The 16509-nt window shown below is 44.8% G+C and overlaps 1 protein-coding gene across 4 annotated transcripts in view; it reads left to right on the plus strand.

The window, feature by feature from the left end:
- The window catches only part of SMOC1 (SPARC related modular calcium binding 1), a 152964-nt gene that overhangs the window by 773 nt on the left and 135682 nt on the right, over positions 1 to 16509 (plus strand). The window lies entirely within an intron of this gene.

A 16509-nucleotide genomic window follows, 5' to 3' on the forward strand; every position in this document is an offset into this window, starting at 1 on the left:
GTTACCCGAGAGCCACACAAGGACCTTGTGTTGTTGTTGTTTTAAGAAGCGATCGCTGCTCGTAAAACCCACAGCAGATAATTTTAATGCTCTGCCCTGCTGGGCACAGCCCCCGAGGAGGGGTGGAGGTGGGGGGCTGTGGAGAGGAGCTGCGCAGTGTTCAAGAGTCTCTTCCCCCTGACTTCGGGGCTGGGGGGTTGAACTACTTGTTGAACCTTGGTCTGATTGGAGTTTCTGAACGATATGAAACGTGCCAATTCTGTGCACAGGACAGGCTGTCTAGAGCATTGTAAAATCTGGAACTGAAGGCATTGTGTTCATCTCTGGTCTACATTATTGCTCCTCCCATCCCAATTGATCTAAATGAAGGATTCTGCTGCCTTAAAAAAAAACAACAGAAAAACAAAAAAACCCAAAAAAACCTGTGCTAGTAAACCACCTGGTGGTTCTTTTGACCAAACTTAATCCGGAGGATCTCTGGCCAAGAATCAGCTTATGTGAGGGCAGTCTCTCAGGATAGCTGCTTGCCTCAACTGGCAGCCTGAGCGTCCCTGTGAAGCAGCTGGAATCTTTGTGAAAACAAGGTTGGCTCCTTAAGCGCCGTGAGCTTTCCTGGATATCTCCGGGCCTCGCCCCATTACCACCTGTTCAGATTGCAGGTTCTTTATTCGTAGCTCTTGCTGTATGCGAATCCTCTTTATAGCTGTCGTGTGTGGAGGAAAAGCCTTGCAAAGGTTGGCGAGCCTTCCTGACTGCCCAGATGCTGGCTGCTGACGTGGGAGCCCAGCTATCACCGTGAGATCAGATTTGCAGCCACTTAGGAAAGAGAAGTGTTTGTCCCCGTGTTGTGCCGGCCCTTGCTTTTATGACCAGATGTGCCACAGCAGCAGTTAAGGTGCCGCAGATTAGATCCAGGGCGTGTCGTAAATCCTCGACAGCAGGCGTTCCCGAAGCTGGGGCAAGTGTGGGCTCCGGGAGGGACTTTTATGGATGCAGATGAGGATGCCTTTTAAATGAAGCTGCTTGGTTTGATATTAGGACTCGCAGCTCTTAAACTCCGAGGTCAGGAGAGCCACAGCGTTCCCTCCAATAATTAGGAACAGTCAAGACAGAGACGCAGACCAGAGCACCCCGACTGAAATCTGGATGCCCGCCCACACGAGAGGCCCGGAGACAAATGGTGGGGGGCTCGTTTGCTGCTGGGCATGTCTAGCATCTCAAGCCATATGGCTTTCCTTCTCTGCCTCCTGAAATTGGAGGAAGCAACTTCTAGGGGAAAGCTAAGGGCTTCAGGGAGAAATAAGGACATTGGTGAGGTTTCCCTCCAGCTCCTTTAGTTTAATCATTTGATAGACATGGTGAAATAAAACAGGAACTGTAAATAGGCTTGTGTGGATCCCAGCTGCGTACCCCCCCCCTCTCTCACACACACACACACACACACACACACACACACACACACACACGTGTTTAAAAAGTACCGAGGGAAAGCTGTTGTCTGGAGCTTGTAGGTTACTTGGGTGCATCTATAGGCGACAAGAAGAGCTGCCCTTCAGGAACACAGGGGCTGGGCCATTTCCATGATCGCTTATGCTTAGAAGAACAAGGAGGGGGATCTCTGCAGTGCCATTTTGCAAGTGAGACTCAGGGAAGCTCACTGGCTTGCTTGACACGCTCATGGTGCATATGTAGCTGTGGGAGCCCAATCCCAGTTTATATGGATTTACAGGTGGTGGGTTCTCCCTGCCCCCAGGCAGCTGCAGGCAGTGCTCATCCCCCCAGCGGTGCCGTTCCTCTTAAAGGAAGAGATGGCTCCGTGAGACCATACCGAACCCGGATGCATCAGGGAGGCTGTAAGAAAGCGTTGATAATATTTTTTGGTGTCTGAATCGCTAAAGGGTGATGTCTTTGAGTTTCAGCCTATCCCCAAAGACTCCAGCTCTCTTCTGTGGCTTCTTGGTGGCCTGAGGAGTGGCGCTCTGGTTGCCAGTGTCAGTGTCAGAGGAGGGGCAGAAACATCTGGCTTGTTGCACTATTCCCTTGGGCACCCCTGGGTCTCTTCAGTTAATCTTTTGAGTGACAGAGGCTTAAGGATTGGCATCTTTTCCAGCTGGCTTTCTAGGAAACTGAGAGCATGCCCTTTTGGTTTAACTTTATCTGGCTCACTAATTGAGCTCCCCCGAGGCCTAGACCCCAATCCTCGCTCCCTTATTTGCTTCCTGCCTTCATAAAATTCCTGACATCTGTTTGACTCTGGAAACCAACAGCTATCAAGTATCAGATTGGAGGCTATTATGTAGGAAGCACCTGATTTTTTGGTCTCCGAGTTCTGAGCGGCCACTTGGCTACCTGGGACGCTGGTCAGGATCCTTTTAATTACTGAGGAGGCAGCCATTTCTTTAATCCTGTACAATTTACCGAAAATGTTTCAGGGGCGAATGGGGTGGGGGAGGGGCTCTCCCAGGCTGATGAAGTCTGGCTGATGGTCAGGCCAAGTAAACTCCCTGTCTTTGTCTAATCCTGTCTGCCCTGGAAGCCCAGGAGCTGGGTGATGGTAGGGACGGGGCCCATCTTCTCTACTGGTGTATCCCCAGAGCTCAGCACAGGGCCAGGTGCCTGGTGGGGATGGACTTTGTTGTTGTTTATGGAAAAAAATAAATTAATGCAGACAATCCATGTTTAACAGCATTCTAGGGGTTCCACTTTCTTGGTGCTTTAGCATGACTGGAGGCCGGAAATAGATTTAAGAAGTTTGAAAATAGGAGAAAATGGGAAGGTCAAGAAGTCTGAGTAAGGAATTTGGTTTCTTGTTTTATGTCTCTTCTTTATTGGTTCTCTCTCCTCTCCCTGGCTTGGTTTGCCCTTCAAAACCCAGCTCCTGCACCCAGCTCCAGGAACTTTCCTACAGAACACCCTTTTGGGAAGAATTGGTCACTCTCGCCTTCGACCAACTCCTGTATCTTGTTCACTTGCATTCTAACTTTTGCTGATCTTTCTACACTGAGCATCTCGGGATCAGGCCAGCATCTCCAACTTCTCAGCACTAACTTGCCCCCCTGGCACATCACACACAACCCTGTCTTGTGAAATGAACAAACTCACACCCCCTTGAGGGCAGAATAGAGGTCTTATTTGTCAGTGTGCTGGGTCACACTGCAAAGGTTCTGTAAATGTTTACTGAAACGGATCAGAATCTGCAGCCATGTCCAAACTAGACCCCTTGCTCTCATTTCAACCTGAAATTGGTTACTTCACAGATAATGTTCCCCCCATTTATAAGCTTTTGTTCTTTGCTTAAAAATTAGTGTGTGTGGTGGTTATGGGAGGTTTGGGGGAGGAGAGACAGAGCAAGCAAACTGGGATGGGGAACAGGCTGCAGCTCTACCCTAATCCCTGTTTCTATCTTGCATTTGCCAAATGTGAAACAGCTTCTAGACAGTTCCCTTCCTTTTGACTAGTCTGCCTCAGTGTCTGGACTGGGGTGGGTCCTTGAGTCTGTGTAGACACCCTTCTTATTACCTGTGTGCCTGACAAGACCCTTCTTTTCCATCGGGGGATTTATCAGAAATGCTACCCAGGTGTTAGGCAAAGAACTTTGTTCAAGCAGTTTGATAGAACTGACACATGAAATTTAAAGGAACGAAATTGAGAAGGGCAGGAAGAGGAAATAATCATCTTAGAAACCGTAGGAAATGCTATGAAATGGAAAACACTTTGATATTATCTCATTATCTCCCAGAGTTGAAATTCACATTTCTTATGGCCCAGCAATTCCAGTCCTAAGTACATATGCCCCAGAGAAACTCCCGTCCAGAAGGAGACCTATGCGACCCTGTTTGTAATGCTATGAGCCTGGAAAAAGCCCAAATGCCCACTAGTTGAAGGGCAGATTAGTTGATGTAATCACACAGTGGGGGATTATACTCAGGCAAAACAAAGGAGCAAGAGTGACACGAAAAAATACGGATGAATCTTGGTAATATGATATTAAGTAAAAGAAATACGCAAAAGATGGAGCATCCCATCTTATAAACTGAAAAAGAGCTAAAATTAAAGAAAATATCTTCTAGGAATACATATAGCTACAGTAATACTCCATGAAAAGAAAAGCAAGGTAATGCTGGACACAGGATTTAGGGTGAAGTTATGGGGGAGCAGATGGTTGGAACCATGTGGTGGTGTAAATCATATGGTTAGTGTAAATTAGTATCAATATTTTACCTTTTGGGGGAGGGAAGGATGGGTTTGAAGGTATTTCTGCACTAGTGAAGATTAGTGGCTGATTAAATGAAAAATGAAAGTGGGCCCTGCATAGACCAGTGTTGGGTGTCATGAACCAAAGTTTATGATTAATTCAATTCTTGGTACCCCGTGGTCAGACAAATAAAAGTTCCCAGAGCAGGGACTCCTGTCTTGCCTCCTTCTGCTCCCCCTCTTCCAGATGTGCATGTGGCCGTACCTAAAATACCACGTTGGGGAGTGATTATTGGCTTTTGTTTCAATTCTTGGCCGGTTAGACCCAGAGCAGGCCCAGGCCCTGGCATAAATATCTACATCAGCTGGCCAGAGGGCTCATTTGTAAGGCTGAGTCGGCCGTGGGCAGTCTTCCCTCTCCCTTGCTTAGGGGGATCAACCCTATACATCTGAGTCCCCAGCCCCACAGAGTAGAAAAGTTCACTAGTGGATGCTTGGGTCAGAAGCCTTACTTGCCCGTTCTGGTGTGGGGGGTGGGGGGAGTGTTTCTGATTTGATGCCTGTCTTCGTTCTGGCCTCCGCCCTCACCCCGTGGCAGAGCCTGGGGGAAGGGAGCATGGCCTTACTTAGCAGGTACAGGGCACCCTTTCTCTCCCAACCACATAGAGATCTATTGTTTGAGCAGCCAAGTTCCTGGCATTGCTGGCGGGGCGGGAGGGGGGGGGTGTCCGTGAGGGGGCCCCCTCCTTCCTCGTTTGTCACTGCGGAGCTGTTTGGGAGAGGACAAGGGTTGAGTTGCGGATGAGAAATCGATCGGAGCTGCTTGTGAGGCCTGCCAAACAGGGTTAGCATTGTACATATGTGCTCCGCACGCATCCAGAGTCACCGAGGGAATAAGAGAATTGGATCTCCAAGAACATTCCCAACAGCCCCATAAAGACCCCAAAGCAGCATGGGTCATTATAGCAATTAATTGGATTTCCGTTTGCATCTGACATCATTCTAAACTCAATTGCTAGATCACAAAATAATCTTACCTTTGGCAGAAATCTAAGCTTGTTAGGTGTGGAGCCCTGTGTACTTCCCAGACACTGATTTCAGCCTCCTTTTTTTGGAGCCAGGGTGGGGCAGCCTCTGCCGAGCAGGGGGGAAAGGCGGCTCAGGAGAGCTGGAGCTTTGGGCTGGGTCTCTCCCCCACCGACTGGGAGGACGGTACTGAGCGAGGATCCAGGAGACAATGCGGCAGATGCTTTGAAACCTGATAAATACTCTATAAATGTGAGTGGCTCTGCCCTTGCTCTTTTAAAAACCATTCCACAGGGCAGCGTGGATCTGATTCAGATACGGGTTGAATGTTCTTCTTCGTCTTCTTCTTTTCTTTAAAGTATTGACAGTGGAGGAAAACTGGACCTACTTCCCAGAATAGTTCATCTTTAGGACTAGATAAGCGTCTCTAGGACTGTGCTGGGAGTTTCAAGTATTTTTGGTGGATGTTTATTGTGTATCTGTTCTTGGAGAACTCTGCAAAGCTAGGGAGAGGACACAGAAGTAGATCGTAAGTACGAGGGTGAGGTGGAGAGCGTTGTGAAAGCCCACAGACCAGGTGCTCCCTTGGGTGCATGGAGCCGCTGACCAGCTCGAACACGGTGACTTCCCTCTGTCTGCAGCGCTGTCCACTGGACCTTCTGTGGGAATGGTAATGTTCTGTATTGGCACGTGTGTCAATACTAGACACGTGGCTGTCGAAGTTTTAAATGTGGTTAGCACAACTGAGGAACTGAATTTTTAATCAATTTGATTTCAAGTAATTTAAATGTTAATGTTCACAGCCACATATGGCTAGTGGCTATCCCATTGGACAGTACGGGTCTCTACATTTTGCCCAACCCTACCTCCTGCTGAATACCACCATGTGCCCCAGATTGTGGCCATACTGAGCCACATCACATTTCCTAACCTTTCTTTTCCTTCCCATCTCTGTCTGTCAAAATTCTGCCCATCATTTGAATGGCTCCACACGGTCTCCCAGGCTGGCCCAGGCAGAGTTCTCTCTGCACCCTGTGCTTTGCTTACCCTGGTGTCAGTGCGTGTCCCCATCTGCCTGGCGTCGCAGCCGACTATACGCAGGAAGGTGGTGGGGAAGCCTCAGCACAGACTTTGGAAGGAGACAGACCCAAGTTTGACTCTGTCTCTGCCACTGTGGTCCTGGGCTGTAATTTAACTTCATGGGCCTTCAGTTCCCTGATTTGTTCAATGGAGGTCACAGCATCTATGTCCAGGGTGGCAGGGAGGATGCAAGTGGGATGTCTTAGCTTCCTACTCCTGCTATAACAAATACCACAAACATTGGCATAAATAACACTCATTTCTGGAGATCGGAAGTCTGGCATGGATCTCAGTGGGCTAAAAAAATCAGCAGAGCTGAGTTCCTTTCAGGAGGCTGTAGGGGAGAATCGTTTTATTGCCTTTTCCAGCTTCTAGAAACTGCCTTCGTTCCTCGGTTGGTAGTCCCCTTGCACCTCCAAATCCAGCAATAGCTGGTCAAGTCTGTTTCATGCTGCCATCTTTCTGGTTCCGACTCTCCTGCTTTCCCCCTCCCCCTTAAGGACTCTTGTGATTGATTACACTGGGTCCTCTGGAGAGTCCAGACGTTCTCCTTATCTTCTGGTTAGCTGATTAGCAATCTTGACTCCTCCTTGCCATGTAACATAGCATTATTAGGATTAGGACATGGGCATCTTTGGGGCAGGCCATTGGTCTGCTTACCACATTCATTAAGGGTCGTATATATTGCCTGGCGCATAGAAGGTGCTTGATAAATGGGGCCCATTATAGTGACCCACATCTATTAGTTTCTTTCCTTTCAGAGTGGGAGTCTCTTAATGGTGGAGTTATTTAATTTTCTTTATAGAATGTCTGATAAATGTAGATTGTTTCTTTCCTTGTAAAGATACATTGAACAGTAAAAAAAAATAAATGGCAAATCAGAATATATGATCCTGTGTGTGCAAAACAAAAAGTTGGTTCATGTATAGAAAAATTGGGTGGATTATAAGTCATGTGGTTATTGGTAATTATCATGGGGATGTTCCACTTATCTGAGTTGTGTTTTAGTAATTATTAAACTAATTTTGTTTCGATGAGCATTTTTTAGTCTTAGAGGACAATAATAAAGATTAAAACATGTCTTAGAGGACAATAATAAAGATTAAAACATTTTAAAGATTAAAACAATAAACGTGATTTAAAAAAAAAAGTCCCAAACATGTCTCAAATCAGCCTGAGTACCCTTGGATTCAGTCTCATCTGACTGTCAGACTGTGCTTATGTTAGGTTGATTTTCTAGGTTTAGTCCCTATTAGTACCAGGCCTCCTACTCATTTTCAGCATGCTTTGAACTCAGTTTGCTTTAAGCTTTTTTCTTTAAGATTTTATTTATTTATTTGACAGAGAAAGAGAGAGAGAGAGTGAGAGAGCTCAAGCAGGGGGAGTGGCAGGCGGAGGGAGAGGGAGAAGTAGGCTCCCCATGAAGCAGGGAGTCCAACACGGGGCTTGATCCCAGGAGCCCGATCCCAGGAGCACGGGATCATGACCTGAGCAGAAGGCAGACGCTCAACTGACTAAGCCACCCAGGCGCCCTGAACTCAGTTTGCCTTAAAGGAGAGTTTCCAATTAACCTTAGCAAGACATAAGTGTAAAAATGTACTTATTGCTGCTGGTAGGGATATAAATTAGCACAATCACTTTGTAGGATTGACCTTTTACTTTCACTCTGCTATATGCTCTAGGGAAATGTGCTTAAATACGTGCCAAGACACATGTTAAAGGAGGGTCATAGCAGCGTTCTTTGGTAGCAACGACAAAATTGGAAACCAGCTAAATGCCCATCAGCAGACTAGAAATATGAATTAAGGTATATATAAAAAGTGGAATACTACACAGTACCCAAAATGGCTAATCTAAAGCTATAATTATTATTATGGATCAATTTCATGGAAAAAAGGCAAAATGTACAAGAACACCTACATTATGCTATTTCTATAAAGGTTGAAAGAATGCAAAAATGGTAGATTGTTTAGGAGTGCATACATATGTAAAGAATGCATGAGAAAATTAAGGGCAATGATATAACGCTGAAGCTCGGGTTAGGGGTTACTTAGGTGTGAGGGCAGGAGGGTGAGTGACACACTGGAGGGGACATGGAAGGCTTGCATTGAATCGATAATGTTTTATGTTTTTAAAGCGGGAGGTGAGTACATGGATTTTTAAATTCCGTTTTGTATGCATTACATCATGGATCATAAAGTTTTCCAGCAAAGATAAAAATGCATTTGGATACATCACAACAAAGTTTTGAGAGGAAGCGGTAAAAGTGTTGCTTCTTTGAGGGGTCCTCTGCTCCGTGCTGCTGATCGCACTTTTCCTTTCCCCAGAAGAGCATGTTCAGGGACATTTAGCCAAACACATGGCCCCCCTGTCTCCTTGCATCGCTGGCCACCTTCCTCCTGCCCTTCTGAGGCCCTGAGGCCACGCCTCTCCCCAGCCCAGGGCCAGGGGCAGGTATGGTCCCTTCTCCCACGTCTACCTGACAGTGCTGGTGTTCCTCTCTGCCTTCCCGGGCCTCTGCTCTGCTCACTCACTGTACTTACTCTCACCGCATGATTGGGGATGAGGTTGATGATTTTCTCAAGTTTACTGATCATTAGTTTAGGGTTGCCAGAGTTGGCAAATAAAGATACTATGGGATTGCCTAAATTGTAAATTGAATGCATTTGAAGGATATAATTGAATAATATAATGTAAAAGAATATAAATTACAGAAATTTGAATTCAAATAAATAACAACATCTTAGTGTAAGTATGGCCTAAATAGAAACTTATTTGTTATTTATCTAAAATTATTTGTTACTCATCTGAAATTCAAATTTAACTGGGTATCTTGTATTCTATCTGGCAATCCTACATTAGCTCTTCTTCTTCTAGGAATCGTCTGTCTAGATTTTTCACTGTTTTTTTGAAATAAGTGTGGTTATTTTTTTCCCTGCCTCACTGGCTGACTTGGAAGAGTTTTGTTTGTTTGTTTGTTTTATTTTATTATTTTTTTAAAAGATTTTATTTATTTATTCGACAGAGATAGAGACAGCCAGCAAGAGAGGGAACACAAGCAGGGGGAGTGGGAGAGGAAGAAGCAGGCTCATAGCAGAAGAGCCTGATGTGGGGTTTGATCCCACAACGCCGGGATCATGCCCTGAGCCGAAGGCAGACGCTTAACCGCTGTGCCACCCAGGCGCCCCTGTTTGTTTGTTTTAATACTGAGGATATTAATCTGTTTTTCTGTCATGTCTGGCAAATGCCTTGCAGTATAAAAAGACGATGGTTTCGATCTACTAAATTTTACATCTGTATGTAGTTAATATGTCATTATGGTTTCTATCTTCGAGAAACGTCTCCCCCTGCTACGATTGTAGAAATTAAGGTGAATAAGTTTCTCAAGTTGCACAAACAGCGTGAGATACATTACAGCGGCCATCCGTTTCATGTTTGACAGGGGTTTGTACAGTATTTTCTGTGAACTAAACTTCTTACTGTAACCCCATGGAAAGAGCACTTGTCCTGTATTTCAGAAATTCCCAATCATATTTGCAAAGAGGATGTATCAACTGAAAATATTCCATTAAAGGTAATTACTTGGGGGAAATTTATATAAAAAGTGTTACTTTGAGTAAGCAGGCTATCCTGGAAAAGACACTAGGACTTTGGCAAAGAATTTACTCTCCTTCGTCTTTGGATGTGTTCCATTCATTTAAAAACCTTTTCCTTATTATGAAAACTTCCAAATATACACACAAAAGGAAAGAGTAGTATAACAAATTGCCATGGAACCCTCACACAGCTTCAATAATGAACAACTCCTGGCCAATCTCGTTTCTTCCACCCATCCCCCCAGGCCCCCGTTCAGACTATTTTGCAAGTCCAGACATTATATTTTATCATCTGCAAATATTTTCAAATATATCTCTAAAAGATAAAGACATTAAAAGAAACCTAACCACAATACCATATCACAACCAAAGAATACTAATAATTGCTTAATACATTCCCCATGTTTTGAAAGTTGGCATTCGGCCACTTGGCTTTTGTGAAAGACCTACAATAGTACCAGTTTTCACTACCCAACAGACATCCCAGGAGGATTTTTGCCTTTACAAAAAGAGGGCAAAAAGCAAAAATGGCATTCAGCGTTTGCTTTGCAGCAAGCCCTTGTAGAGGTGGGTGCAGCTCCTTCCCCGGGAACCACACTCAGCAGCAGCTCGGCCTCGAGCCGCCAGAGCTTTGAACTGTGTCTGTGAGCATCTTGCTTTCTCTTGATTTATTTTGTGCATCCGTTAGAAAGCTGTGTCCCAAGGTATCAGAAAATCTCGAGACGTTATATTTTGGGACTGGGAATGCTAAAAAAATTTACATATAAATGAATGGTGATTGCTTCTTTATGCCTTTTCTGCTTATAAGATGTTTCATAGGAGGGCTGTACTTTGGGATACCTGTATAATATAATTCAACCAACATTCAAATCTCCCTGATTATCTCTTCGAATGTGGTTTTATGTTAGTTTGAAATAAGATCCAAATAAGGTCCACATATTGGTTAATTGGTCTGTATCTTAAATTTCTGAATCTATGGATTTCCCGTCCATTTTTTTTTTACTTTGTAATTTATTTTTGAATAAACAGGTTGTTCTAGGGTTTTCTGCACTAGATGTTATAGACTACACTCCCGTAGTCTTGTGTACTGTGTTCCTCTATCCTTCATACTTCTTGTAAAATGAGAGGTGGATCTAGAGACTTGATTAGATACAGATATATAGATATAGATATAGATATAGATATAGATATATTTTTAAAGATTCCATTGATTTATTTGACAGAGAGAGAGAGAGAGAGAGCGCACAAGCACGGGGAGCGGCTGGCACAGGAAGAGGGAGAAGCAGGGTCCCTGCTGAGCAGGGAGCCCAGTATGGGGCTTGATCCCAGGACCCTGAGATCATGACCTGAACCGAAGGCAGACGCTTAACTGAGCCACCCAGGTGCCCCTAGGTTTGATACTTTTTTGGCAAGTATATTTCGTGGGAGTTTGTCTGTACTTCCACCAGGAAGCACATATCATCTGAGATATTAGCATCATTTGGGGATCCATTAATTTATTAGTTGTCAGTGATTTTTTAAAAAAATTTATTTGAGAGAAAGAGCACGCATGAGAGAGCATGAGTTGGGGAGGGGGAGAGGGAAATGGAGAAGCAGACTCTCCGCTGAGCTGGGAGCCCATCATGGGGTTTGATCGCAGGACCCTGGGATCATGACCTGAGCCGAAGGCAGATGCTTAACCGGCTGAGCCACTTAGGTGCCCCTGTCGATGATTTTTAAACAAGTAACAGGTTATACTGAAAAGGGCTTCTATGTTTTGCATAGCGAGCATTGCCGTCTTTCTCGTCTCTGGTGTTGCCTGCAGAGAAAAGGGGCTTAGTTGCCAATGTGCTCTTCTCAGCAATGGCCTTCTGATGGGGGGGCTGTGTGTGACTGCAGAGCTCCGAGAGGAATACCTGCCCTGAGTTCTTGGTGGGTAGCCTAGGAAGGATAATCTCCTTCACTTCTAATGGAAGCAGTAAGAGCATGAGCTGGTTTTACTCTCTAGTGATAATCAAAAGGCCTATAAAGTGTAATTGTAGATCAGCTTTGAGTATAATCTTTGGTATGTACACGTCAGTTGGGAATTTATATCAAAAGAACAGAGACCACATTTTGAACTGGCTTACCCAATGAAGGTACAAGGTGGGTTTCAGGCTTGGTTTGATTCAGCATCTTATTAATGCCGTCAAGCATTCCCCTCTGCCATTTGTGTTGTCTTTATGTTTCTCCCTTCTGCCTTTTGCGTTGTCTGTTCAATTTCAAGCCTAGCTTTTCACGGTGGCGGGATTGCTGCAATGATTCCGTACTTCTCATCCCAACATCTTACTTTCTAGAATACAGAAGAAAGAAGTGACTTGAAGTAGACCTTTCAGAAGAGGGACAAGCTTCATTCTTAGATGGTGTCAGAAAACTTTGGCATTTAGCTCATCGATCTAAACTGGATCAAATGGCCATTCTTTGAATCAATCCCTTTGGCAGGAGAACGGCATGCTGTGAGTGACTTAGGTCTGGATTTCTTAGGGCGGTCACTGTGGCAGGGAAGGAGACAGAGTATCCATTTCTGAGCTGGGAGGTGGTTCCTCCTCCCTCCCCTGACCACATGGCTGCACAAGGTGGGGGAATGAAAGGGTTACGAGGGCAACAAGCACAGTGTCCATTTCGGGGTCTGCAGCATTTTTTTTTTTTTTTTTTTTTTTACCAGCAGAATGGTGGGGTGGGCTGTGTGGTAAGAAGTGTGCTGGACACTGATGGTCACAGCCTGGCGAAGGGGGAGCTCTCCTGTTACTGTGTGATCAGTTCCTTCTTCTATTAAAGGGAGATCAAATCACCTCCAAGGTTACTATCAGCACAAATGTTCTGAGATTAGGAGCTGATAGGAAAAAGGGAACATAGGAAAAATTTGGACCCTTTCTGGGTAGAATAAATAGGCAAATGAGGATGATTCCAGAAGGCCCCCCAAATGAGATAAGCAGTGGGAAGAAATCTCAGGGACGCCTTCCTTTTATGCATGAGGTAAGACCTGTCCCTAGTCCACACAGCCAAAACCCACATCCCTGCCTCCTTGCTCTGTCTGTGACCTTCTCATTTAAAGATGCCTGGAGAACTCTGGGGAAGTGGCAAAGGTCTTGCCAGGCAGAGGAACTAGCTTGGATTCTAGTAGAGGATTGTTATTTCTGAGTTGCTTTTGGCCAATTCACTGATTTCCACGTGGCCCCAAACTCAGGACATGTGGAATCTTGGCCATCCTTGTCACCTGACCATTGGTCTTATACCTTCCGTTTCATAGGGTTCTGGTTTCTCAATCCCTAAAAGAGGTGAGTTCCTGGTTTCTGCAAATGCTGAAAGTTTCAGTTAGGAACGTGCAGCAGAGTAGACAGAACAAGGAGCCAGTGATACATTTAGAAGAAGTAAAAGTTGATCTTGCCGTGAGACTCTTAATGCTTGTTCATAGCAATGCTATCAGTGCAGACGTACACAGAGTCCACAGTGAATGGTCTGGAGTGCAGGGGGCATGCTTTATGGTTGGTACAATCTTTTCCTGGGAGGCCTTTAAAAAATCAATACCCAACTTGAGGGCTGAAGTGGAAACCCTTGGTATTTGTTGAAGAGGGCTTGAAAGTGTCCAGGACACTTGGATGGACACTTTCTCTCCCTGTGTCCCCGAGGGCAGATCCAGGGCTGCGCTGGCCCAGGCATTATGAAGGCAGGGGCTGAAGAAAGAACTGGATGCATCGTTTCTCTCTGTCTTGACTTCTCTTTGGCTTTGAGGATCACGTACCGAGAAAAAGATAATACCCAGAGCCGAGGCTCCGTCTACTGTTGGTTGATTCCCAGTTTCTAGCTTTTCTTTCCTGAAAGCTACAGCTACCTTGAGGATGACATGCATGTCCCGTATCATTGCTAGATGGTGAGAGAGGTCGGAGCCGTAACTGTCTGATGAGCTGTTTACTTTCTTGCCCATCCAGAGGGCAGTGTGCCATAGTGCTTTGGGGCCAAAGAGACCTGCACTGAGTCCTAGCTCTAGTGCTTTCTCGCCGTGTGTTCTTGTCAGATTAACGAAGCTCTGAGTTTCAGCCCCCTCATCTGTAAATGGAAGATTTTATCTACCTCATTGGGTCATTGTGGACCTTAAATGAAATAATGGCAGGATGCTCAGTAAATGTGAACTGTTCATAAAAATAATGGATGTAATAGGAAAATGTGAGAGATTCATAGAAGAATCCAAAGTTGTTTTGTTTCCCTTAGTTTTGCTCTTTGGAATTAAAGCTATAAAGCCCATCAATATGTGGGAGATTTCTTTTTTTTTTTTTAGAGATTTTATTTATTTATTCGACAGAGATAGAGACAGCCAGCGAGAGAGGGAACACAAGCAGGGGGAGTGGGAGAGGAAGAAGCAGGCTCATAGCGGAGGAGCCTGATGTGGGGCTCGATCCCAGATCACCGGGATCACACCCTGAGCCGAAGGCAGACGCTTAACCGCTGTGCCACCCAGGCGCCCCAATATGTGGGAGATTTCTAATCTGTGGTTCTGTTACCTTTTGTTTAAAATGAAACTAGTTCCTGTGTGTGTGTGTGTGTGTGTGTGTGTGTATGTGTGTATGTGTGTGTGTGTGTGTGTGTGTGTGTGTGTGTGTGTGTGATAAATCAAATTCCTCCCTTTTCCCAACCAGACACCAGTAGGTCCGGAGGACTCTCTTAAATGGAGGAAAGATGTTCTTTGGTGTGATCTTTCTCCATTTGCTGTGTGACTGTGTCTTCTTCTCCAGGCAACACTTTGCTTCCTGAAATCTTCCTTCATTTTCTCTTTCCCAGGATGGGAGGTTGTTTTCCTGAGTTTAGCATCTGGAGGAAGCTTGAGTGAGCCTGCTTACCTTCCCTTTTTTCTCTAAGACTGTTATTTACAAGAGTTGAGATATGGAAGCAACCCAAGTGTCCATCGACTGATGGGCCATTAGGAGGCAGCCAGAGGGCCACGTGCCTCCATGCCCATGTGCCATCCTCATAACTTCTGGGCTCAGGGGTCAGGCTGGTGACTGCCCAGTGTGTTCCCAGATCGGGTCCCCAGGCTGCTGCCCCAGGAGGTGGGAGGAACAGTGCCGGATTCTCTGGTGCTCCTCCTCTAATCTGGCACCAGCCTTCCTTGGCCTGGGTTGGAAAGCCCATCCCAGCAGGTCCTGTGGGGGGGCCCAAACCCAATCCTCCAGGCTGCTTTTAGAACTGCATTTCAGAAAGGTAAACTCCTGGCTGTTAGCATGGCTTCCTGGAGGGATAGTTTCAGAGAAGGTGACTTAGACAGCCGTATCCACTTTTTCTCCCCTCTTAAATAGTTTACATTGGTATTTTTGGACCATTGACGTTTAAAGTGATTCCTGGTAGAGTTGGATCAATATCTATCATATTTGTGTAGTTTTCTATTCCTTGTTCATATTTTTGGCTGCTATGTTTGTCTCCCACTTTTTTCCCCATCTTCTTGCTTGTAATTGAGCATTTTATGTGATTCTATTTCACTCCTTTCTTAGCATATCAATTATACTTCTTTTTTGAAAACTTTTTTTAGTAGTTGCCATAGAATTTGCAATATGCATTTACAATGAGTTCAAGTTCACTTTCTTTTTTTAAGAGAACATTTTTACTTACTGATTTTTCAAATTCCGGTACAATTAACATGCGGTCTCATATTAGTTTTAGGTGTACAACATAATGATTCAACAATTCTATACATTACTTAGTGCTCACCACGAGAAGTGTAGTCCCCACCTGTTACCAACCTTGCTACAATAATACTGACTGTATTCTCTATGCTGTACTTTTCCATTTCTGTGACTTATTTATTTTGTAACTGAAGTTTTTCCCTCTTAATTCACATTATCTACCCCCCCACCTACCTCCCTGCTCTCATAACTACCAGTTTGTTCTCTGTATTTAAGAGTCCATTTTTTTGATTGACTCTTTTATTCTTTGTTCATTTATTTTGTTTCTTAAATTCCACAGATGACTGAAATCATGTGGTATTTGTCTTTTTCTGTCTGACTTATTTCACTTAGCGTAATACTCTCTAGCTCCATCCATGTTGTTGCAAATGGCAAGATCTCATTCTCTTTTCTGGCTGAGTAATATTTCCTTGTATTTATACACCACATCTTCTTTGTCCATTCATCAACTGATAGACACTTGGGCTGCTTCCATATCTTGGCTCTTGTAAATAATGCTGCTATAAACATGGGGTGCATACTTTCAAATTGGTGTTTTCATTTTCTTTGGGTAAATACCCAGCAGTGGACTTACTGGGTCATATAGTAATTCTATTTTTTAAAAAGATTTATTTATTTATTTGAGAGACAGAGAGACAGAGAGAGAGAGAGAATGAGTGGGAGGGGCAGAGGGAGAAGGAGAGAGAATCTCAAGCAGACTCTGTACTGAGTGTGGAGCCAACACAGGGCTCGATCTCATGACCCTGATCTTGCCCTGAGCCAAAGCCAAGAGTCAGCTGCTTAACCGACTGCACCACCCAGGCGCCCTTGGTAATTCTATTTTTAATTTTTTGAGGGAAGTCCATACTGTTTTTCATGGTGGCTTCATCAATTTCCATTCCCACCAACAGTGCGTGAGGGTTCCCTTTTCTCCACATCCT

Source organism: Ursus americanus, chromosome 26 (genome assembly GCF_024610735.1).
Source record: "Ursus americanus isolate L20-20 chromosome 26, mUrsAme1.1.p, whole genome shotgun sequence".
NCBI lineage: Eukaryota > Metazoa > Chordata > Mammalia > Carnivora > Ursidae > Ursus > Ursus americanus.